The sequence below is a fragment of the Aythya marila genome, assembly GCF_965140915.1.
Source record: "Aythya marila genome assembly, chromosome: 4".
NCBI classification, from domain to species: Eukaryota; Metazoa; Chordata; class Aves; order Anseriformes; family Anatidae; genus Aythya; species Aythya marila.
Genome location: NC_139045.1, coordinates 38,481,237 through 38,507,940, shown reverse-complemented (window position 1 = coordinate 38,507,940; position 26,704 = coordinate 38,481,237).

The following is a 26,704-nucleotide window of genomic DNA, read 5'->3' as shown; positions in this document are numbered from 1 at the left end:
TAATATTCACACTGTAGTATTTAATTTAACTGAACTACTTGGAGTAGCTAAAGAACTATGGTACAAAAACAAAACAAAACAAAAACAACATCTTATATAACATGAAGAGAATGCTTTCAACACATATCTGACAATTTGCAATGAGAAAATTTCCTTATCTCTTCAAACTTCAGTGAAATAGCAGCTTTACAGCACATGAACACTTAGTACTAAAAAGTCAATATTTCAGTCAAACTGTGTACTTGAACGTAAAATTTGTTTGTAAGTAGATTTTTACCTTTGTTATAAAAGCACAATGTAAGTTAAGAACTTTTAAAACACTTATTACCATATCAAACCACTTAGAGGTCATATAAGTCACATACATCCTGCAAATTTGAAATTTGAAAATACAGTTTGGTACTTATTGTGTTATAACACTGTATTTATCATTTTCAAGATGAGCAGTGTGTAAGTCAGTATGATTAAGTGTTTACTTAGGCTGTCAGTTAAAATAATTAAGCCCACAATGAAACAAAGTCTACCAAATTGTTTACTAAATTACTTGATGTAGCTCTGACTAATCTTTATTGCAGTTCTTGTAAATAGCAATATTTTAATTGTAATACATTTTAATTATTGGCAGGTAACTAATTACTACTTACTAGCAAAAAGATATATAAAAGTCTATATTCCAAAATGGTTTTAGCTTCCATGGGGTAATTACACAAAGATTTAATTGTCCTTAATTTCCTAGACTACTATATATATGTGTGTATGTGTATGTGTAAAAGTATATACTAATATATTAATGTCATGCCCATCTCTTAATGCTTTCTTCACATAGCTTGCTGTGGTGGAGGGTGGTATTTGGACTTGAAGTGTGGAACAAGAGCAGCAGGAGTGATTGCTCTCCAGCGCTGATGTGGAGGTGTGCAGATCAGATCAGTGCTGTCTGGGGCACTGTGCATGGTCTGAGCCTTTGCTAGGTCCCACTCTGACCACAGCTGCTTGGCTCCTGACTGCCAGAGGCAGAAGAAGAATGCTAATGCAGGCTCCAGCACTTCACTGTTGGGTAATTTCACCTTGCTGCTCCATTTCCCTCCTCCACCCACAAAGCTACTCTGCTCCCAGCCAGCCACCGCAGCTGTAAAAGTAACAAGACCTCTGACGTGTTATCCCCACCGCGCTTCAACAGACCTCATTACCGTCACACTTTGATGCATCATTTGAAGCATCTGGAGGTAAGGGAGATATGAAAAAGCCTTGGGCATGAAGGCAACAGGTAGGAGGGTGATATAAATGCTGCAAGCCACTTGAGGAAAATCTGCAGAAGCAGGGGTAACCAAGTTAAAAATAAGAAATATGGATAAACCAGAAATACAATTTATGCAAATACAAACAGAAATATTTTTTGAAGGTTACAGTCAGTTGACAAAAGAGTTGTTAGACCCTATATGTCTTTTGTTCATGAAATTCAATAAATCTTCACAAATTTCTTATCCGTTAGCCTGTTTTTTTCCCTTCAGACTCACAGCAAGTATTAGTATTTTTCCCAACTTCTTTCTCTTCCCAATTTTCTGTTAGATAAAAATATGATACCCAAAATCAGTAAAAATACATGTATGATACCCAACATCAGTAAAAATATGACTAGCTTTATTTATCCCATGCTTTCTCACTTGCCAGCAAATCTGTAACTTTTCTAAAAACTTGTTTTAACTTTTAGATTGATAGAGATTCTTATGGATGAATCTACTTTGTCCACTAGATAAGTAATAAAATTTGGATCTTCTCCACTTCACCTCTTTAGGATAAGATTTTTGATCAGTTCTCATAATGGAAAAAAAAATCTGTAACTGGAAGTTTAGGCTTGATAAAGCTGTGTTTTTGTATCTGAGCAGAGAATCAGGTTTGCTGGAAAAGTAAGGAGCTATCATGGCACTGCTCCCAACTATAGCCAATGCCATTAGCTGTTAATTTATCCAGAACTGCTTTTAAAAAAAAATATATATATACGTACACACACACATATATATATACACACACACACACGTATAAGTCCTCCACTAAACCATATCACTAAGTTTAGATGTTGAACTTGGTGATATGGTTTAGTGGAGGACTTGTTAGTGTTAAGTCAGAGGTTGGACTCGATGATCTTGAGGTCTCTTCCAGCCTAGACAATTCTGTGATTCTGTGATATGTATATAAGGTTGTTTGGTTCTCTCTCTTTCATTATGTCCGGATACTTTCCTGTTTCTCTAAGCCAGGCGTGAGATGTAACAAAACCATTGATTCATTATGCTGTTGAGAAGATGCATTCTGCTGCATTCAATTACACTTAAAGTTTTAATCTAGATTCCTGGAGTTACTGAGGAGATACTAATGGAGAGAGAAGAGGAGACAGAGGGAAGGACAGAAGGGGGAGAGAGAGAGACAGAGGTCACTAGGACGTAGAAAACAATTAATGGCAACCAATAGGAATCATAGCAACAATAAAAGCTTGGCAAAATATATGTTTAAGTGGGATTTATTCAAAGGAAATGCATATACTGCTTAAAATTTTTGGTGCATAGCTCTGACAGTAAATATTTATTTTGTCCTATAAAAGAGAAAGCTTGGAATTTGTTATTATAAAGCTTCTGCAACTTACTGATAAAATGCTGTCCATCAAAAGGCTCGATGACGCAGATATATCGTCTCACTAGTGAGCTATTAACAACACAGATTGATTAGAGCAAAAGTATGGGAAGATAGCTTTTCTTCATTCTGTAGAATTATATATGACTGAAAAAGTGAAAGGAGTTTGAAAAAGACTTTTGCCTTAAACTACCTTGAAACAATCTTAAAATGGATCACTCAGTCAGTGTTTAATTTCTATGAACCTGCTATGTTGACCTCAGTCTCTTTGTACCTTTCTTCCTGTAACAAAAGGAAGAGATGAATTCAGGCCCAAGCCTTACTTCTACATTCTGGGGTGAATTACTGTAGTGCACTCCACTGTAAATGAATAACTAGTGGGGTGTTGGACAGAAATATTGCTGTCTGCATGCCATGCATTAAAATTTTGGATGTATAAAACTGGTGTTAATATTTATCTACATTGTGTTAGACATGAGGACAGGTAAATCTTTTGTATTATTAAGCTGATAAAGACTGAAGTGAATTACTGCAGAACTCTATCTTGAGCCATTTTAAAGAACAGATTAAACAAACATCTGTCCACACAGACACAAACATGGCTGATGCTATTTTTTTGGCAGGAGAGTAGAGTAGATGACTTCCCAAGAGTTATTCCAATTTTTATTTATTTGTATTTTGTTGTTTTGTTGTTGTTTGTTTGTTTGTTTGTTTTACTCCAAAGTGCTGTTTTTGTGGCTTTTGTCCAAGTGTAACATCAATACATGGCTTTGCATATTTCTGACCTTTTGGGCAGAATGAACATTACGAAGTCAACATTTGTCAATAAATAATTTTTTCTCTTAAGAAAATTCTTCCCCTATCATTAGTAATAACATCTTCTGTGTTGCTTTTGAAATATATTATAGTGAGCCATAAAACTTCAACTAATGTATCAGTTTAGAATGAGCTTCTCACATTGAATCATCTTTGATTTCCTTTCTGAAAATTTACTAGAATTTTTGATGTATGCTGTACATGAATATCGCAAAATCAAATTTAGCAGGTTTTACGTATACTTACCAAAATGAAATCAGCCTCATCCTCATGACTTTCCCTTCTCCTCCATATATTTTCTACTATGTCTTTGTAATACAAATATAGTATAAATGCCCTTTAAAATGCAAATGACTTAGGAAAAAAAAGCACTGTATCATGGCTCAAGTTGATGTCAGAAGGCAACAAACTGCAGACTGTATTTACGAGGTAAAGTACTTTTAGTGAGAACCAGAGAATTCTCAGTTATCAAGAAAGATAACTTTTTTCTTATAAAGAAAGCGTCCACCATCTATTTAAAATATATTTATATCATGAAGTAATTTGGAGCAGCTAGAATATTTTCTTAGATATGTCTTCCATTCTGAGATCCTACTGTAAATAGCATGGAATTGCAAAAGGTATTTGCTGACTGAATAACATAAACATGAAAACATTAAAAAACAAAAAACACTTACCTGATGTTCAAGTATTTAACAACAACAGCAGCAACAAAAAAGTGATGGAGCACCCAAACTAACTACCAATATCTGATGATTTTTAGAAGTATATAATATCTAGGTTAGAAGAAAGTAAAAAGTTTTTGAGAAACTTTGTGATAACTATTTTCTATAAATCTCGGATGGTTAAGCATTTCAGGAACAGATACTTTTTTAAATTATTATTATTTTATCTCAGGTGCTAAGCCATTTAGAGTAAAAATACAGATATTTCACAAAAATAAAAAAATAAAAATTTAATATTGAAGAAAAACCTGATACCAAGACCAATCTCTGGGTTCTCACAATGATCATATCCACTTGAGTGTACTTTTGTGAGAGAATTCATTCTCTCCCTTTTGAAAGTATCTATTAGGATAGGATACTGTTGAGAAAGCAAGGCACATAGGGCATACTCCCTTTGGTGTACTTGTATCTGAAGATGTTTTCTCCAGTAAGGGTTCACACATTTAAAACTTGGCCAAAACAAGTATTTTCTTGCATGTAGCTACCTAGTCAAGTCTACATCCTTGCATTGGCTAGGAGTCTTTTTGTTCATTGTAGGAGAAGAATTAAATCTCCAGTGTTAGGATTAACAAAAATTCAGTGTACATGCCTAAGATTAGACATTTTGGTGGTGTAAAATTGTGCCTCAGCTAGAGATCCTGATAGAGAGATTCCTTTCTCTAGTAAGGGTTCACAAGCCAACTGACTATTGCAGCAAAAAAATAAGGTGGCTAACCTGGACTACTTTTACTCATACACAGGTTGACCCACTTAGAATCAGGCATCTTTCTAGTTAATTTAGTTCCAAGTATATGCCCTGAGCCAGAGACCTGGGTTCACTCTTTTTTGCTTGAGAAGATCTGAATTCTTACCTTCTAGGAGAATATCCCATAAGATATTCATGAGAGAGGAAAGTATTTTCCTTCTCCCATTTCAGCCTGAAAGCTGTTCCACTTTGTGATAACTAATTAAATATTCAGTGCACCAAAAAAAGACTAAACTCGAGAGCAATTCCTTAGCCAAGGGCTATGGGTACCCCTCTTAAGATGAAGAGCTATGATTCCAGTTCTTGCTCCACTGAAAACCTTGACACAGTAATCAGGGAAACAAGAAGTAAATTATTTGCTCTCAAGAGAGTGAACTACTCTACACAAAGAGAACAAAATAGGACATATCCTACTTTCCTAGGTAGTATAGTAGTTTTAGAGATATGCATGAAATGTGTTCATGTTTGGGTGAATCTCTTCACCCAAAGCCACAAATTGACAGTGGGACTCTGGAAAGTGTTCAAAATAACCATACAGTAGTGTTATCACTGGCCATGCTTTATATCAAAGCAAACCTACTCAATGTACTCTAAGAATAAAATATCAAGACATACAATTGGATAAGTTGTAATTCCTACCCAGTGTTCAGCATTGTGAAAAGTGTGGCATCTTTGCCTAAATGCAGCTGTGATTTATGTGAATATTTATCCATTTACCTAGAAAAAAAAAAAAAAAAAAGAAAAGAAAAAAAAGGAAACAGGCTTACAGTGCAAACATGGTTATATTGCTACAGGAAATGGATTATTTTACTATTTAAATATATTATTGATGGGATTGGTGGTTCCTAACCTTCTATTGTTTGCTTAGTGCAAATTAACATCAAATGTTTAATTCTTTTATTCTATAGCTTTAATAACTCAGTGGTAATAATTAACTTAGAAATGTGCTTATCCTTATAAGCCTAAAAGGATAAACTGATTCGTTAATTGGTTAACTATAGTAATGATTAATAATAAATAATGTAATCATATTTCTTTTATAAGGATAGCATATCTGTCTCTTCTAGCAATTTATAACAGACCTCTGGGTTACTTGTTCCAATTAGTGTGTTGAGACACTCTTATCAACCTTGTACTAAATAAAGACAAATTGTATTATAAGGCAATATATGTTTTATATGACATATATCACAAGAAACTTTTACAACAGCAGAGTACTGATTAAAGATTAGTCTCTCTTGTAATCACTAGCAGTATTTTGAAATCTAATCAGCTAGTAGAACCACAGAATATTGAAACGTGTACCCAGAAGCTATTCTAAATTATTCCTTGCTCCTGTTATTATTATTGTATTTTTAAACTATAAGAGCTTACCAAATCATGGGTAATGGGGAAAGCCGTACCATACTACATATGTAGTACAGAACTTTTTTTGTTATGATCTGTGGTCAAATCTTAAAAGGCAGAAATGTATTTCTGGCACCTGATGATCATGAAAGGAACCCAGAGTTCTCTGAGAACTCAGGTGTCCTACTAAAGAAACACCTTTCTGCTGGTATGATTTGGCACCAAGAAACTGACTGCATGGGCCACTTGTATCTTCATATTGGAATATTTGAACAGGATGGCCAAGGTGTTTGGCATGTGTACTACTGCAGCTTCCCTCTGTGAAATGAAGGAGCCATAAAGAAGGAAGGAGAGAAGTAGAGGGGGAAAGAAAAGAGAACCCCATATTTAAGAGTTAGATTTTAGCTAAAATGCTGAAAATACCAAGGAAATTTCCGTAGGTGGAAATCACTCCTGCAAGAGGAGATAACTGAGAATAACAGATTGTTCTTGATTCTTCCAAGTTCCCTTTTACTCTCATTAACGATTTGAGGGATTTGTCTGTATGGCAGAGAAAATATAGCATTTAATGATTATGTGGCTGGAGTTTGAGTGAATGACTATCAGACAACTGGATTTTTTTCAGGCTTGAACAAAAAACACATAAGAGCTTTTCCAAGAGAAGAAGGGAATGACTAGCAGCTGTAGCAGCTACTCTACAGATGTAGCAAAAGAAGTATTTTCAAAGTATTCTCATTCTCACCTTTGGTAGACGATTCAGTTTTACCAAGTTGTTCTATAAGAGTGTTTTGTTTTTACTCGTGATTTTTTATTTTTATTTATAGAAGTTGCTTGTCAGTGGGAAAATATTGACCAGTGCTCCACTGGAGCAAGTTTCTCAGACCTGAGGAGGAGACGGTAGTTTGAATTTTGTATTCTTCCCTATAGACTTAAGCGAAATTATCGCAGAAGAAACCTAACAACTTCAACTTTTAGAGACCATCATCTTTAACCTTAGTTTCCATAAATGATGCTAAATTCACATCCTTAGTTCTGTGTAAATATAATGCTGAAGGGTAGTCTCTAAATCTTTTCTGTTCTGATTACAATAATAGAAATTCATTTTAGATTTCAACCAAATGTTAGTTTCATCAGTTTTTATTATTATTAATAAGCAATATATTGTTCACCATTAATGATATGTGATATATGACAACCAATTTAACGTGGCTTGATCATTTAAGTCTTGCTTGTGGAGATGCTGAACATAGTCCCAATTCAATAAAACTCTTAACCATGAAAATAGAGACATTGAAATAAGCAAGAAAATTACTTATAAAATTAAGCACTTCAAAAGCTACATAAAGCCAAAAACCATGATAAAATTAAAAAAACACTACAATTTATTTATTTATTTATTTATTTATTTATTTTTTAATAGAAACCATGCTGAAAACAATATTTTCCAACTGAAACAAATGCTGAGGAAGAGCAGGGGTTAACCTCTACTGATTGCTTTTATTAACATCCTTCTGAGGTTGCCATTCTTTGTTTCTCTAGAAACCTGTTACCTGGAAGTAGCAATAACAAAGCCAATTCCAGATCAGTAAAAGATCTAAATACAGATTTTGTGGATATTTAATAATAATAATTAATAATGTGGATATCTGGTTATAAGTAAGCTCATTGATTTTTTCTTTAAATAATGTAAACTTATTTAATTGAAAATGTTTTAAAAGAAAAATATTATTTGGCCTCCCACTCCATTTGTCATAGGCTTGACTAATGAGTTATGAGTGGTGTAGAGTTTACTTGATTAAAAAATCAACCTTAAAAGAAAAATAATAAGTTGTTCCTAAATAAGAACTGTAGCTAATTAAATATACATAATTTCATTCTTTCATTTTCTTTGGCAAAGTTTTGCAAGACTTAGCATTACTTTAATCACTATATTCAAAATGAAGCAATAAAAATTGAAATTAGGTTTGAAAAATGGAAATTAGGCAAACACTCACAAAGAATTCTGTTCTTTTGTCAGAATGCCAAAGCAGAATTATGAATCAACTTTATGAAATTTATTAGAGAATTAGTACAGTTACATGAAAGGGAAAATATGAATTTTTGCTGTTTTAATTATATGCCCAATTTTGTGCTATTACAGTAGTTTCTCTTGATTAAAATGTTTAATGGGAACACTACATAGAAATATCTGGCATATTGACAGTTTGAAGAGTTGAATGAGCCAGCTATTGAGGCCACTAAAGAGCACTCTCATCTTAATCCTGAACACTTTGTTCTTTCTAATGGAAATTCATGTGAAACAGCTGCCTCTAAAAATACCATTGCAGGTGATTTCATCACACACTGAATGGCACAGCAAACTCTTACATAGTAAGTATTATTCATTTGGGATGTGAAAGTAACATTACAAGGATTTGTGTAAAAATCCATTATTTTTGTGGGGTTATTTGCTCAACCACATTTTAATCTATTGATAGCAGCAGGGTTTTGCTTTTTTTTGTTTGTTTGTTTGTTTCATTTCATTGCAATACTTAGATCTTGACACCTTAGATTTTCATAACTGAGCAAATTAGCAATATTACATGGCAGATATGTAGTTTAAATACACAAATTTTGTTGTTTAGTTGTAAAACTAAAATTTTAAACATTTAAATCTTATGAAGAATGAATGCCAAATATCCCCATTGGGTTTTGATATAAGTAAAATTTTGCCTTGGTTCCTCAGGGAAAAAAAAAAAATCTTTTCTCTAAATCCACATTATTTGCTTGCTGTTAATCAGAAGTTTGTGTGCTGCTTAGCAATTGTTCTACGTAGCTTAAGTGCATCTACGAAGCTCTGACAACATTCACTTTAGATATGGCTCCTGCCTAAGACAATTGTCCCATGCCTGATACCAAACACTGCAGCTGGAACCAGTGTTTTCTTTACTAAACATGGTGCTACACAGCCATATAAGCCTAATAAGGCCCTATTTCAGGTATCAGAAGATATGAATTTGAGGGTCTATTCTGAGGTCTATTGGGCAAAGGCTGGCTAAATGGCCACTCACTTTGCTAATATCCCAACACAATGAAATAAAGAGAGGAACATTCCCACATGCCATTGGGAATTCGTGGGCTGGGAAGGAAGTAGATTCCAGGAGATGGAAGGAAAGAAGGGAGGGAGGAGGGAGGGAGATGATAGAAGGCCACAGTTAATGTTGATGGAAGTGAACACTAAAAAGATCCCTCCCTCCCCTTTTTTTTCATTTGTTCCTTTCAAAAGCAAAGCTAAAACAGCCTGTATACCTTGAAGAATGCAGATGCTATGAAGGTCTATAAAAATTCATGTACAATTGCTGTGTGATTACATGTAACATCATTAAGAAGTGTATAGACAAGGGAACTGACTTCAGCCTAAATCCAGAAACCTCAGCTAACCAGGGATGCACCTGAGTATCACTTCACATCTACTCCTCATATATTTAAATCACAGATAAACAGCATTTGTAATAACAACAACAACAATAATAATAACATCCTAGATTCGGTTCCCCTATGAGGCATACAATTGTGAAGGATGAGCAGTAGATCTAAACCTCCTGCTTGGATGTTACTTGTAGTACAGTGATGAAGACTGCAAAGAAGAGTGAAGCATTCAGAGAGAACTGCAAGACATTCCTTGCTGCGGCATACATCACAATGTTTTACCAGACTGAAAGATCGCACTTACTTCAAGGACCAAATCCAACACAGAGATGTACTCTTCTGTAATCCCCTGTTGAGTAACGAGAACAGTCAAACTCCTGACCCAAAGCAAATTTGGATGGTGTGCATCTATTGTATTTGCTTTCACTATAGTTTTTACCTAGTTCATTAATTCTACACGTGTAAAGCCCAAATGGTATTTGTCTATTACACTGACATGCAGAGGCCCATCTAATCTGTTCCCTTTTGTTCTTCTGAAGTTTATACCATTATCACTTTTCCCCACATTATCCTTGTTTCAGATAATTTTCTAACCAGTAAATTGTATCTTTTCTTTTCCTGGATCCACTTCAACCATCTCTTTTTATCTTATGGGTACTTTCAACATTTCCCCACTAACTATCCACTCCATAATAGTAATATGCTGTTCCTGCTCTTTTGCAGATGTTAAGGACGGCTGGACTAAGCAATGATTCCTGCAGCTCTCTGCTAGCTACAGTACTTTTTGATCATTATCCTTTACTTGTCATTGCCTAATGGCAGAGTCCTCATCCAATATAATTTTTGAATTATGTTTTCACTTAAGAAATGCTGCATCAAATAGCTTATCAAAGACTGTGTGCATTATATGCATCTCATGTTCTTCAGCAACTGAGGTTTAATTCTGTTTGAAAAGTGAAGCACCAGCCACACATGCCCACACACAAGGACTCTTATTTATTCTATCTGTACCGGGACCCAGATGGGGTTTGGTTGTGCTGGAATCAAGTAGCTGGGGCAGGTCACTAATGCTGTAACGTGGAACAGCAGTAAAGCAGAACAGAGATGATGTATCCCTCCCCTCTCCCCGAAAAAAACACCTTTAGACCTACTCTGTTTTTTTTGACCCAAATAACCTGATCCACAAATAGCAAATAACTTCTGCTATGTTCTAAATCAAAGGGGAAAAATAAGTTATTTAGGTCAAAGCACACAGACACACACCAGAGGAAAAAAAAAAAAAAAAAGAAAAAAAAAGACCTACCCAAATGACTAGTCTCTCCCAGACACTGGGGTGTGCATATCATGTGGATCGTTTTAATTTGTAATTTTCCCATGGCTCCAGACAGATGTGTCAAACAGAGCTGAACATTAAAAACATTACCTAAAGCCACAGTGATTTTTAAAAATAAATATATTAATAGAAGATATTAATACAACATTCTGTAAAACTAGCACGATCTTCCTAAAGGGTCTAAAGTATGCGGATGAAGGATTAAAAGTAAACCCCTTAGCTTTATCTTGCAATTTCCACCTCATAGATTACTTTGGCATTCACTTAGTATAATGACATTGTCTCTTTCCAAAGAGATCAGAAACATCCTGACTTCTCTCCAAATTCAGCTTCTGTTCACTCTGGTGCATTACTCATCACCCCCGGAGGATTTCTTGAGGTGATGCTCAAGGGATAGTATTCAGAATGAAGAGCTTACAAGCATACTGCTTCAACAGAATACAATCATTTATAAATTTCCTATTCATTAAGTTCTATGGTCCCAAGAAACTTCAAGACTAAATTTACACTCAATTCCAAGGACTCAGCTAGATCTGTATCATAACTTATAATGGCACAGTGAGGAAGTACTTCATTACTGTAAAGAATGATTTAAAGGTGCAAACATTCCTCAGAAGCAAAAACAAAGAAACCAAAAAAGCAGTCAACGATTATGATTTTTTTAAGGAATCCCTTTGTATTTTTTGCCAAGTTGAGATTCATTTGCAGGAAAAAAAAATAAATAATAATATCCTTGTTTATATCCAAGGATAAGAATAATATTTGAAAAGTTCCTATTTTATCCTAATTCTACTTTGTACACAACACTTGGAACTAGTATAAAGATTATATAGTTTTAACATGTAGATAAAATATAATAAAAGAAATATGTGCATTAAGACATTTGTTTGAACTTTATTTGTTTCATTTTCATAATCCAGGGTGTTCAGAGAAAAAAAAAATAACAGCAAGAAGGATCTTTGTGCACCCCAGAAACAATTTTTATATAATCTAGCATTCTGCTCAGAAGAGATGGGGCTGGATATGAATCATTTGGATGACTGAAGAGAGCTTAAATATTTATCTGTAAGTAACCAGCTTTTATAGTGAGAGGTAGTAGTCAGATAGACATGCAGGTAATTTCCTAAGGTTAGGAAGTACAAGTGACTGGTCCAGGACAGTCACTTCACAAAGATCATAATTTTCTCAGTGCGTTGATTTGGGTCACAAGTTATATCCATCCAAATCCTGTCTATTATTAATGCCTGGGGTCTCCTGCCCCCCTCGTGGATGTGCCAAAATTTTGATTTTTCTAAAGTTTGATTTCTCTAACCTGTGATTAAACAGATCTTGTAGTGATCCCCCTGAACAACATGTGATTTCTTAAAAAGCCAGCTGACTGAAGAAGTCAGACCTAGGTACCCATGCTGTTTATGTCTAAAAGAGATGTTATAAGACAGTTCAGACAGCCTGGCCCCCTGTGATGTGATGATCTTCACATAGTGTTACGAAGAACACAGTACCTGGCCAGGACCAAGACCTTAAACCCCTCCAGCTCTAAACCTGTCTTTCTCCTGTGGAATCAAAGTCCCCTTCAAACTCCTTCATATATTCATCAGGTGTCTGAAGAAATGCAGAGCTAGCAGTGCATCATGGAGCATCTTGTTACAGCACTGCAACCATTTAGCATACCAGCAACACTTCTCAAAAATGATATCCTTGCCCCTCCCCAGATCTGACAGCTTGAACCAGAAGGAAAAGCAGCATGTCCCATACTTTTAAATAAGAGAATTCTATGTACTAACCAACAGTTTTCTTAAACCTAGAGAATACTGAAAGTGTTCACAGCAAATTCTCAAACAAAAATGAAAGTAACAGCATGAGAAACATCATACCTGGTTGCTTAAATTGCATGAAAAAAAAAAAGTCTAAATGCATACATTTCTATAGTTGTTTCAATCATCATAATATCAGTAATTGCTCAGACCTTGCAAGAAAAATTTAGAAATTTTCTGATAGCTTACTGTGAGTTTTCATAATTACTTCTCAGCATTGAAATGTGTTGTATACCATCACCTGAACAATCATCTGAAGATCAATCCACTAATAACAGTTTCAAAGGTACCAGAGGTATTTCTTTCATTGAAACAATGAAAGATACTAGATGCTAGAAGATACTCTGTTAACACTTCAGAATTGTTACCCATTTATACACTCAAAAATGCCTCTGGAAATCCCTGAATAAAGGTTGCAATAATGCATATATACAAACAGAAAGATTCCAAATGACAATGATATGATATAGAACAGCAAGATCCAATATCTATGGACCTTACCTTATCATAATTATTAACAGGCGAAGTCAGAACTAATCAAAATTAAGTTTACATTCCTGCTACGTAGAAAACAATAAATTAACAGTGAATAATATTTCTTATTTTTATACTAGGAAGGTAACTGATACTCTGCAGTCAATAACTTAGAAGCTCATCTGGGTTTTGGTTTTGTATCTGCAACACTGTATTATTTTATCAGTGTGCATTTATAAGTATTTTTGCGCATGCAGGAGCAGAGCCAATAATGACTACTGAGGCTGAAATTGCATAATATTTCACATATGCCAAACTGCTTTCAGCTACCCATAAGGTATCAAAAGTTTTACTTTTGGAGATTAAGAATTGTATACAAAAAGTAGTCTTTAATTTGTATTTCATTTTAAATGAAAGATATAGTCTCAGTGAAGACTTGAACTTCAATGAAGCTCTGCCAGCTTTAAACCCATGATTTAATTCAAGTCCATTATGAATGCAGTTCCTTATTTTTACTTCATCGCTGCATTTCAGTGATCTGTGGAAATACTTAGCCACCTATTCCTCTTGTGATCTTGATCAGCTTACTCACATTTGGTGTCCTTGGGCAACTTACTTACATTTGTGACTCATTTCCTTCAAGCTTTAAAATAGAGTAGGAGGTATAGGTTTTCATAGTATTGTCACAACTATTTAACAGATAACCATTCAGCTTCCAGCTTCATTGTACTAAGCAAATACAATAAAAGACAGCTTCTTATATAAAGGAGTGAGACAGAGGAAGGAAAGAAAAAAATATCATTGCTGTTTTTACAAAGTAATTTCAATGGAATTTGTGAAAGTATCTATTACATGCCCATCTTCCTCAAAGGGTACCAAAATACCTTGAAATTATGCAGAGAGAAGAAAAATGGGATTTTTGCTTTCCAGAAAGCAAACAAGTTGCACTTGGAAAGCCTTCAGGTGCTTTTGAAAATCTGTCCCTAAGCAGCTTGACCATTCAGGACATGTACAGCCTCATTAGAAACTAAATCCAACTATCTTGATTTTTGCTTTATTGCTTTTCTGACAAGACCATCACCCTCCCAGTGCTTTTCTTCATAGCTAAAAACACATGAGTTCACACTATAGAAGGACTGTGAAATGCAGAAAACCAAGAAGTAATCCCCAGGAATAGAATTCAGTGTCTTTTAAAATTCTGCTATAACTGTATATTAGCAGCTAGTAAAAAGGAAGTCATTTCTAAATTGTTGCATTTCTGTTCATACAAAAGAGGAAAAAAAATAAAGTAAAATAGAAAAGGTCAGATGCAATAATTTTGCAATAAAGAGAACTGTGTATTTTCTAATTCTCCCCTCACTGACAAATGGCACAACTGGTTTTGCTCAAACTTTCAATTAAAATTCAGCCTCAGGTAGAGAACAGAGGACTTTCAGTTTGCATGGTGAGGTTTACTGAAATTAAAGAGCAACTAAGGAAAGCTGTTATGCAACCTTAACAATAGCAGGTCATGACCTGAACACTGCTACTACAGCAAAGATTTATTTAAATGCATCTTCAAGGTGAAAGCAGAAGTATGCAGGAAAAACTCTCCAAGATTTTACAGGCAAGAGCTTCTCCAGTTTACGACTTACATTCTGCTTGGGTTTTAACCTATAGGTTCCTTCGAGCTTCTTTAAATTCCAAGATGTATGATAAAATGAAGAATGCTATAAACATATCTGTATATGGAGTGTAACACAAAAAATAAATACTGATGTTTGTACCTTTAAAATATAATCCTTACATTTCTCTTAAAATAAACTAATGGAGAAACTAGACAGGAGGAAGAAAATCTGCTGTGTATCAAAATAAAAACATTTCAGTGGTTCACAGGTTTTTTGTTTTGGTTCATATTGCTTTTAACCTTGGATTATAGGTAAGGACCATCATATCTGCTATGTATTTTATTTAATTATTTTTGGTGTGTGTCACTACTAAGGTTTAGTGGGGACTGTTAGCGTTAGGTCAGAGGTTGGACTTGATGACCTTGAGGTCTCTTCCAACATAGAAATTCTGTGATCTGTGTGATCTGTAAATAGTACAAGATATTACTTGCTTTAAAAAAAAAGAATTGAGTTGCATGCTTTTATTTTGCACATGAATGAGACAGCTCAGACAGACAGGCCACCTGAGTCAGGCAGATGACAGTCACTTCAAAGGGAATTTTGTGGAATCAATTAGTCTCACACTAAAAATATATACAAAAATATATACATAAGCGTGTATACATGTAAATATTTTGCTTGCTATCTTATGTGTATAGGTGTGTATACACGTGTGTATATATATATACATAGGAAAAAAAAGAATAGTCAAAGTAATTCTCAGAGCCTAAGAAATATTATTAGGAACATTTTTTTTTCAAAAATTTTAAAGTATTTTTTTTTCTCATTAAAATGTGTGATCTAAAAAGCACATTCATTTTCTTAATTTTGCAAGTAATGAATGCATTCAAATCTTTTTTCAGATTCATATTATTTCACATCATATTGCAAATGCTATACTTAGCTTCCATATATAACAACTTTCCCCACAGCAGGATTTATTTTCTTATTTTGAGACTGAAATGCAAATAGTAATATTCTCTCATAAAATGTTCACTGGAAATAATTAACAATATACAGAATGTAAAATTACAGAAATTGGATGAAAGCCATTCATTAATGGTATAAAATTTTATATTTAGGAGAAGATAAATGATTACCAAAGCAGAATAACAATTAAACTAAGCATTAAACATATTTGTACTATATTTGTTCATGTTGTATTTGTTATTTTTGAGACCATTATTAATTAGAATTCTCACTCAGCTAAAGAAATTCCTAAATCTGTCATGTTTCTTGATATGCACTAGAAGAAAAGACTGCAGACAGAAAAGGAGAAATTTGATGATTTTTAGATATTTTTCCATGATAAATTATCTAAATTCAACCTAAAGAACAAAGCTCCTTCCTTCCTAAAATGTGATTGGTTCAATTACCACTTTTTTTTTTTTTTTTTTTTTTTTTTTTTTTTTTGAGAGAGAATTTGGTATAAGATTAACAGATGAATGGATTAAAACGAAATTATAGGAATGCCATTAGATAAGTAATACATTGGACCTGCTCAAATTTCACCCTCGATTTTCATTAAAAACAAATATCTATCTGTGAGTAGTCTTTACACTTTAATACATGGTTTCCACTAATTTGGAAAAAGAATGGCATCTCACAAAACAAATTAAACAGGCAAAACTTGGAATTTTTTGCCATTTTGGTGTTCTGCCATGATGCCTTATGGGTGCAGCAAATCTGGTACTTCATTATTCTGATCTGTCATCTTGGCTGGGCTCCCAGTTTGTTGGCATATACCAGCATGCAGAAGGACAGCTATTTCTCCATCAACCAGGTGATTTTCCACTATTTACTTTCCTGGATTAGTAATACTGAGATAAAATACCATTTTCTCTATAAAACCTTTATTCTGAATGTTTCTCCTGAAAGTTGTCTTAAAAAACAAACAAACAAAAAAAGGAATCACAGTTTGTGACCTTATCAGGGTTAGATATTAATCTTTTCTGTCCAGACATTCTTGTCTTTTCTATTCTTCATATTAATGCACTGTGAACATCAGAAAAGGTAACCCCTGTCTCTGAGGCATCTGGACAATTTGCAGGAACAGATTTTCTGGAATTTAGAAATGTGAACAAACCTAATAAAACAACAACAACAAAAAGCAACTTGATTCCAATAGTTCTGAGTCAAAACTTTCACTTGTAGACTACAAGTGAAAAAACTATTGCTGATAAATTCTTTATGTCAGAAACAACTAACTGAGGTACCAAACAATGGTGGCACATGCAGCCATTATTTACTTTATGCTACTACACCTATTTCTGGAAGTTAACCACCCTAGTTTTTCTGAAATGTGATGTGTCTTTGAGATGTACCACTATTCCAAGATGCCAACGACCTGAATCAGCTCCTCTCAGTAATTTTGGAGTAACATATATATAACAGCAGCATATATATAACATAGATATAACAGCAAAATAAATATTATTAGACCAAAACACGATAACAAATCAAGCCCAGTATTTTATATATATATATATATATATACACATATGCGTATATATATATATATGTGTATATATATAGCATATATAACAGGTTTGAGGCCCTAGAGATTGAGAGGCCGGTGTGTGAGGAAGAGGTAACAAATGTTCCCAGGAGGATGCCTGGGGCGAGGAGGTCAACTCCGCGCCTCAGGACTGCCTCCACCAAGAAAGACAGGAGGGTTATTGTTGTTGGAGACTCGATTCTTAGGGGAACAGAGGGCCCTATTTGTCGGCCTGACCCTACCCGTAGGGAAGTCTGCTGTCTCCCTGGGGCCAGGGTCAGGGACGTTGCCAGGAAGCTTCCTAACCTGGTTCGCCCCTCTGACTATTACCCCCTTTTGATAGTCCAGGCGGGCAGTGATAACATCGAAGAGAGAAGCCTCAAGGCTATCAAAAGGGACTTTAGGGGACTGGGTCGGTTAGTAGATGGAGCGGGAGTGCATGTGGTGTTTTCGTCCATCCCTACGGTGGCAGGGAGGGGTTCAGAGAGGACAAGGAAAGCCCACCTGTTAAACACGTGGCTCCGGGACTGGTGCCAACGCAGAAATCTTGGGTTTTTTGATCATGGGGCACTTTACTCAGCACCTGGCCTGATGGCCGCAGACGGGTCCCTATCTTTTAGGGGAAAAAGGATCCTGGGCCAGGAGCTGGCAGGGCTCATTGAGAGGGCTTTAAACTAGGTAGGAAGGGGGATGGGACTGAGGCTAGGATTGTTGGGGCTGTGCCAGGGGGAACAATGGCAAGGCCGGAGGATAAGGCAATGGCCCAGCTGAAGTGCATCTACACCAATGCACGCAGCATGGGTAACAAACAGGAGGAGCTGGAAGCCATCGTGCGGCAGGCAGGCTACGACTTGGTTGCCATCATGGAGACGTGGTGGGACCAGTCTCATGACTGGAGTGCTGCAATGCCTGGCTATAAGCTCTATAGAGACAGAAGGGACAGGCAGCATAGAAGGGGTGGTGGTGTGGCTCTCTATATTAGAGAGTCTTTCGAGGTTGTAGAACTCGAGGTTGGGAATGACAAGGTCGAGTCCCTTTGGGTTAGGATCGGCCGGGACAACAAGGCTAGTGTCCTGGTCGGGGTCTGCTATAGACCGCCGAACCAGGATGAGGAGACGGATGAGGAATTCTACAGGCAGCTGACAGAGGTTGCAAAATCGTCAGCTCTTGTACTCGTGGGGGACTTCAACTTCCCTGACATATCCTGGAAGCACAACACAGCCCTGAGAAAGCAGTCTAGGAGGTTTCTGGAGAGCGTGGAAGATAGCTTCCTGACGCAGCTGGTTAGTGAACCTACCAGGGGTGGTGCCCCGCTAGACCTTCTCTTCACAAACAGAGAAGGACTGGTGGAGGACGTGATTGTCGGGAGCTGTCTTGGGCAGAGTGACCACGCAATGGTGGAGTTCACTATTCTTGACGAGGCCAGGAAGGGGACCAGTAAAACCGCTGTATTGGACTTTCAGAGGGCTGACTTTGAGCTGCTCAGGACACTGGTTGGTGGAGTCCCTTGGGAGGCGGTTCTGAAGGGCAGAGGAGTCCAGGAAGGCTGGGCGCTCTTCAAGAGGGAAGTCTTAATGGCGCAGGAACGGTCTGTCCCCACGTGCCCAAAGACGAGCTGGCAGGGAAGAAGACCGGCCTGGCTCAACAGAGAATTGTGGCTTGATCTTAGGAGGAAAAAGAGGGTTTATAAGCTTTGGAAAAGTGGGCAGGCCACTAAGGAGGACTTTAAAGAAGTAGCGAGGCTGTGCAGGGACAAAATTAGGAAGGCCAAAGCTCATCTGGAGCTCAATCTGGCTACTGCCGTTAAAGATAACAAAAAACGTTTCTATAAATACATCAACACAAAAAGGAGGACTAAGGAGAATCTCCATCCTTTACTGGATGCGGGGGGAAACTTAGTTACAAGAGATGAGGAAAACGCGGAGGTGCTCAATGCCTTCTTTGCCTCAGTCTTTAGCAGCAATACTGGTTGTTCTCTGGATACCCAGTACCCTGAGCTGGTGGAAGGGGATGGGGAGCAGGATGTGGCCCTCATTATCCATGAAGAACTGGTTGGTGACCTGCTACGGCACTTAGATGTGCACAAGTCAATGGGGCCGGATGGGATCCACCCAAGGGTACTGAGGGAACTGGCAGAGGAGCTGGCCAGGCCACTATCCATCATTTATCAGCAGTCCTGGCTATCGGGGGAGGTCCCAATCGACTGGCGGCTAGCAAACGTGACGCCCACCTACAAGAAGGGCCGGAGGGCAGACCCGGGAAACTACAGGCCTGTCAGTTTGACCTCAGTGCCAGGAAAGCTCATGGAGCAGATCCTCCTGAGAGTCATCACACAGCACTTGCAGGGGAAGCAGGCGATCAGGCCCAGTCAGCATGGGTTTATGAAAGGCAGGTCATGCCTGACGAACCTGATCTCCTTCTATGACAAAGTGACGCATTTGGTGGACGAGGGAAAGGCTGTGGATGTGGTCTACCTTGACTTCAGCAAGGCTTTTGACACCGTCTCCCACAGCATTCTCCTCAAGAAACTGGCTGCTCTTGGCTTGGACTGGCGCACACTTCGTTGGGTTAGAAACTGGCAGGATAGCTGGGCCCAAAGAGTCATGGTGAATGGAGCCAAGTCCAGTTGGAGGCCAGTCACTAGTGGCGTCCCCCAGGGCTCAGTGCTGGGGCCGGTCCTCTTTAATATCTTCATCGATGATCTGGACGAGGGCATTGAGTGCACCCTCAGTAAGTTCGCAGATGACACCAAGTTAGGTGCGTGTGTCGATCTGCTTGAGGGTAGGAAAGCTCTGCAGGAGGATCTGGATAGGCTGCACCGATGGGCTGAGGTCAACTGCATGAAGTTCAACAAGGCCAAGTGCCGGGTCCTGCACCTGGGGCGCAATAACCCCAAGCAGAGCTACAGGCTGGGAGAGGAATGGTTGGAGAGCTGCCAGGCAGAGAAGGACCTGGGAGTGATGGTGGGTAGTCGGCTGAATATGAGCCAGCAGTGTGCTCAGGTGGCCAAGAAGGCCAACGGCATCCTGGCTTGTATCAGGAACAGTGTGACCAGCAGGGCTAGGGAGGTGATCGTCCCCCTGTACTCAGCTCTGGTGAGGCCGCACCTCGAGTACTGTGTTCAGTTTTGGGCCCCTCGCTACAAGAAGGACATCGAGGTGCTTGAGCAGGTTCAGAGAAGGGCGACGAAGCTGGTGAGGGGCCTGGAGAACAAGTCCTACGAGGAGTGGCTGAGGGAGCTGGGCTTGTTCAGCCTGGAGAAGAGGAGGCTCAGGGGCGACCTTATCGCTCTTTATAGGTACCTCAAGGGAGGCTGTAGCGAGGTGGGGGTTGGCCTGTTCTCCCATGTGCCTGGTGACAGGACGAGGGGGAATGGGCTTAAGTTGAGCCAGGGGAGTTTTAGGTTAGATGTTAGGAAGAACTTCTTCACTGAAAGGGTTGTGAGGCACTGGAACAGGCTGCCCAGGGAAGTGGTGGAGTCACCATCCGTGGAAGTCTTCAAAAGACGTTTAGATGTAGAGCTTAGGGAAATGGTTTAGTGGGGACTGTTAGCGTTAGGTCAGAGGTTGGGCTCGATGATCTTGAGGTCTCTTCCAACCTAGAAAATTCTGTGATTCTGTGATATATACATGTGAAGTTATATCCAAAGATAAATAAGAACTAAAATATTTAGGAGTTATTTGAGAAATATTTGAGATTAAATATAATCACCTGAAAATAGTTTATATATATATATAACATCCTATGTATTTATTACATATATCACTTTACGTGTTTACCAGAAATATATCTCATTGCTGTGATTTGCACTGCTTGACTCCTAACGTGAAGACATTTTGTTAGAATTTGTGGAAATATTGCATATCTCTCTATCTGAGATGCATATTTTATTCCACAGTATTTTTTAAGCATACAGTTACTGGAGGCAAACTTAAAATGCATAATTAAAAAGTTACAGATTAGCCATACACTTTCTTCTATTTAATTGATGTTTATGAATATTATTTTTTAATGGTCAGAGATTACATTATGTGAATTAAATATCAGCTATGGGAACAGCAACTAATTTACATACTGTGCAACATGTATTAATACCATTTTATACTAGAAAAGTTATTATGTGACTGACCCATTTCATCTCATATTTATGTAAATGATATTTTACTTTGATGTTTTGACCATACAGATTCTCTAGACTATTGCTTTACATTGTTGCACTTTTACTTGGTAAATTTGCTTTAGAATTGAGGGAATGCAATTAGTGAATTAAGACAAAATTAGTTTTATATACCAATAGTTATGGTGCAAATGCAAAGATTTTGTTTTGATGTAAAAATTCTAATTGTAAAAAACAAAAACTTATTTATTTTCTAAAAGCACTGCACAGTATTCAATGCTGCTTCCGTGGGTGCTGAGATAGGGATCTCTCCAAAACACACTGTATCTGTATTGAGAGGTGAGGCTACACTAACCTAGGTCTGTTGACAAGTCCATGCTTAAAGAGAAGAAAAGACATGCTTAAAGAGAAGAAAAACTAAATAAACTATTCCAAACATCCTGACACAAAACCATAGAAGATCACTCCACGTGTAGGGAGGAAAATGTCAGGTATCTTGTAGTACACTACCCAGGGACCATACCAAAGTGGGAGGGAGCTAAGAAAAGAATACCTAAGGGGACGGCTACATTAAGAAACACATGAAAATGAATTTCTAGTATTGAACTGATCTGACCTGGTGTGTCTGAATGGCTTTCAAAGCCAAATCAAACCTAATTAAAAAAAAAAAAAAAAAATCCAGCTATTTCAAAAGAAGTCTAGAGGTACTTCCAATCCAATTGGAGAGAGCAAGTCCTGGTCCTTAAACTAGCGTTATCATCATCTGACCAACTTGGCAGGCACAGTCCAATGCCAAAATAATATCCTTTCATTGTTTTCAGATTCTTGGAGTTAGGGATTTTTTAGTTCCTTCCAATACCTGTGTTGCAAAGGGGGTAGAAGGCATATTTGGCTTCAGAAGCACCACACCTCAGAAAATATGCTCTGCAGCACCTCATTGACCTAGCTGTGGTTAGTCCAGTGCTTGGACCAGAAGCATGAATGTGGCTCAGAGCCCGAGCTAGTTACTGCAAAGCTTCTGTGTCATGCTGCGCTGGGTAGTGTAAACATGCCCTCAGTCTCTGTGATTAGGTCTGGCCCATTTGGCGTGAGGAGTTCAACAGACTGACTCCCTTATATCTCTGGGTGCTGCTTCATTGTCAGGGCAATGGATTCAACCAGCCACCGTTTCACTTCTTAGATCAATGAGCACAAGCCTCACGACGCTATCATACTCAGGCACATACTAACAGCCTTAGAACTAATTTCTGCAAGCCTAGCTATCATGAGAAGATTAAACATCTGAGCAAACAATCACAATGCCAAAAGTGGCCATTTTCTCAATAACACATCTGTCATGCTGAAAACCTGATCCTTTGTGTTTTGTGTGCGCTTTGATTGCCTAGAGAACTGGCATGCTAATTTTTGCTCAGAGGTTATAATATTGACTGTTAAACAAAAAAACAGGCTTTCAATCTTAACGCTTGGGCTGACATTTTTCCTGGAGTTTCCAACATGATCATGTAATTATATTTCATAAGTGAAGGACACACTTATGTCCTCCAAAAAAAAAAAAAAAAAAAAAAGCAGTAAGTGTGTCAGTTTGTCAATCAAGCAGTGATTTCACATAAAAATATTAATCTAAAACAACTCACAACAGCTACAAGGGTAGGAAGGATTATTCAGTTCCTAAAGTCAAGGGATGCTTAGTCATGGAAAAATAGATAAGGACTGGATTGAATTTTAATTATTTTGTTTGATTTTTTTTGAGCACAAACTAAAAAAAAAAAAAAATCAAAGAGCAACATTCAACATTTGAGCTACTCAAAATGAAACAAAATGAAAAGTACTGAATTTACATGCTTTTGATTTTTACTTATTTTCACCCAGCAGTTCAGAAGTATATTTGTAACTCCTTGGGTTGATCCTGGTCCTTCTGAATATCAACTGGGCCATACAGTACAGTACCAATTGCAATCTCAGTAATTGTTCTGTTATTTTAGGAGCAGTGGACTGAATAATCATATATACTTGCTCCCTCCTCCACAGGTTCCTGGTATACCTCCTTTTACTTTTCCCCACTTTTGTAACCAATTAAAGTAGAACTAGAGTCAACACGTCATTTTTTTTTCTTCCACTTAAGCCTGCTGGAAGAGAATAAGACCCTCCATTAAATCACATACACCCCCAGGTCAATCTCTCTGTTTTTCACCTCATGCTGAAAACACCTATATTTGTGATTATTCTCCTATGCACTGGAGATACACCTCCCTCCCCAACCCCCCCAGTCCCTTTCTCCTGGATATCTCCTGATCCATAGGCCAAATGCATGCAAAGAGCTACATGAATGTAAATAATTCTCATCACCTCTCAAGAGGCAATGGCCTATTGCAGAAAACACAACTGCTGTAAGTATTATAGCCTGTTCAGAAGGTAATCTGTATTGTGCACAAAGGCAAAATGGATATGAGAGTGAGGGAGAACACCTCATTTCAGTGTACCTCTTCTCATCTTGAGATACAGTGGGAGAAGCATTCTGTGAGTGCAATCTGATAGGATTTACTGATGATAATACTAGTTTGCTTCTTCTCTTTTCTCACTCCTTATCATAAAGGATAAATAAATTCATCTTATGACATGACTGGGGACATCATGATCATCTTTGAGACATTAGTTACCATGGTCTCCCCCCCAGGAACAACAAAACCACATATTCCTTTGTCCTCCTCCCTTTTTTTTTTTAATTATTATTTTTATTTTTAAGCTTTCTTCACAGCCTTAATTGCTTTCCTTTTTATTGGAATTTCTAGTGGATTGGCTACGAGCTTTGTTCTATTTCTTGCATTTTTATTTTCAGCAAAGCTGCACAGGGACTCAACTGAAAATTTGAGTCCCATAGGTGAATGAAGAATTATAACTTTATCCCTACAAGCCAATCACAGAAGTCAGAAGTTTGACCATTCCTGATGCTAATCAAACCACTTCTCATGTCTGTCCTTTTGTGCATCCAGAGACACATTTTTAAAGCCTGCCTGGTGCAGATGCACATAATCAAAAAAAAAAAAAAAAAAAAGAGAAGAAAGATCCTACTTGCCTTTCCGTGATCATTACTTCATGACCTCTATCTGCAAATGTTTCAGTCTCTCAAGAGTGGATTCACACCTTCAATATCTAACTGCACATATTCATTGGCACAGTACAAATTAAATTTTTATACCTGATATCAAACTGTTATTTTGTGGATGAAGACAAACACAATTATTGAAAGAGCATAGTGGGGAGAAAATCATTTACACTTTTCACTGAAGTGCTGGTAAAAATAAATCACTTCTGTGAAAAAAAAAGTTATTTCTTATTTACAAGTCAAAATATTATGAGTTAAACTCAACATTGTGTCCCCAAATTCAGAACAAATTTCAACAGTTCATTTATCTCTGTCATTTGATTAAAAATATACCTAACAAAAGTAAACTGTTCAAATGGTTACATTCTTGGAAGAAATCTTTGAACTCTTTAAAACTATAAATTATCTAGAGTAAAGATACAGATAAAATTTATTTGGATGACTTGATATTACTTGGATGACTTGGATTACTTGATTTTTTGATTCTGTTTAAAGGAAGGTATTTTGGAAATGGGAAAAAATATATATTTATTCATATTGCTACCTGTAGAAAACAAAGTAATCCAAGCCTACATCACATTATTCTGTCTTGTCGGTGTCCTACTGCTAACAGTACTTAATTTCTAAAAAAGGTCAGACCTCAGAGATATGCACTTGCGATGAATTTCTCTGCCTCATAATGGAATTCATTAGTACAGTAATTGATGTAAAATAAGAAAGTTCCTCTCTGAAAGAGAGGCTGAATATGTTAAAATCACCTCAAATCATTACTCATTGTAATACTTTCTTCTTGACTTCTTGAAAATCCTGTCCATGATTACAACACAATTTTCAACATGAAATTTTGTTACACAGTTGACATGTTCTAATATTATGAGAAAATCTCATTCTGTGTCATATAGATGTCACTATTAAATTTTCTGTGACACACCATAAGAAAGCAAAATGAGCTTCTGTTTTCTGCTGCACAGAAAGCAGCTTGTTTAGGTGCAGGCTGTTTCTGTTTTTTGTGCCTCTGTCCTCAAGTCGTTGTCAGCAACCCAGTGGGGCTGATATTTACAGCATGTAAAAACCCATGCCCAGCCATCAGCTCTGCATTGCAAGATGTCTATTTCTAGATAACTAGAATGAATAGGGAACACTTGATGGAAAAATTTTCTTTAGAGAAATAAGATTAGGTTAGATACAAAACTAATTTTCACAAGGGTCCAGGTATAGAAAATTTAATTTATCAAAGCCTATTTTATAGATAACAGTTAAAAAACAACATAAGATCATTGTGAAATTCTGTGGTTTCCTGTGAGGTTTTAAAAGATATCTACAGGAATAAGGTATAAATGTGTAAGAATCTTTGTATACAGATGCCATCTATAATAAAAATGGCAAATTTCTTTATGGGTATTGACTAAACAATTTTTAACGGCTCATGGCTATTTATTGGTTATAAGAAATTCTATAGGCAATTTTCTTTTATCCAGAAATGTAAATCTTTTTATAGCATTTGTATATTGGCTGGCTCAAAGAACAGCCCAAAGCAAGTAAAATATCTATCTCCACTATTCCAATGCAAATGGCTCTTCTGTTGGAAAGGGAGATTTCAGTGTGTGGAATTACTTTCCTCTGTAATTACAATACAGCTTCTCATATGTACATAACTACCAAGCTAGCTGAAGAGTTCTAATTTCCTCCATCATATATTTAGGTGAATGTCTATATTGAGATCCACAACTTGGACTTATAATATTTTATATCTTATTGACACTGTTCATTTCAGTTTTTCTCACGGAAGATGAAAAATGAGGTTTTGAGATAGCAGGCAGGATTTCACCCCAATGAGGGATGATGCCTTTTCTTCTATCATTGGTTTGAAATGAAAGGGCAATATAACATATACTTGGTGAAAGCTTGTTTATGACCTTTTTGCCTAGAAAAAAAAAAAGTTATTGGTCTTAACTTTGCTACCTTCCCCCCTCTTCTCCCCCAAGCTTGTTTTGCTGAGGTTTATATGGTGATTGGTGTTGTTTCTTAGACCTTAGTGTTTCAGGGCTTTACATATT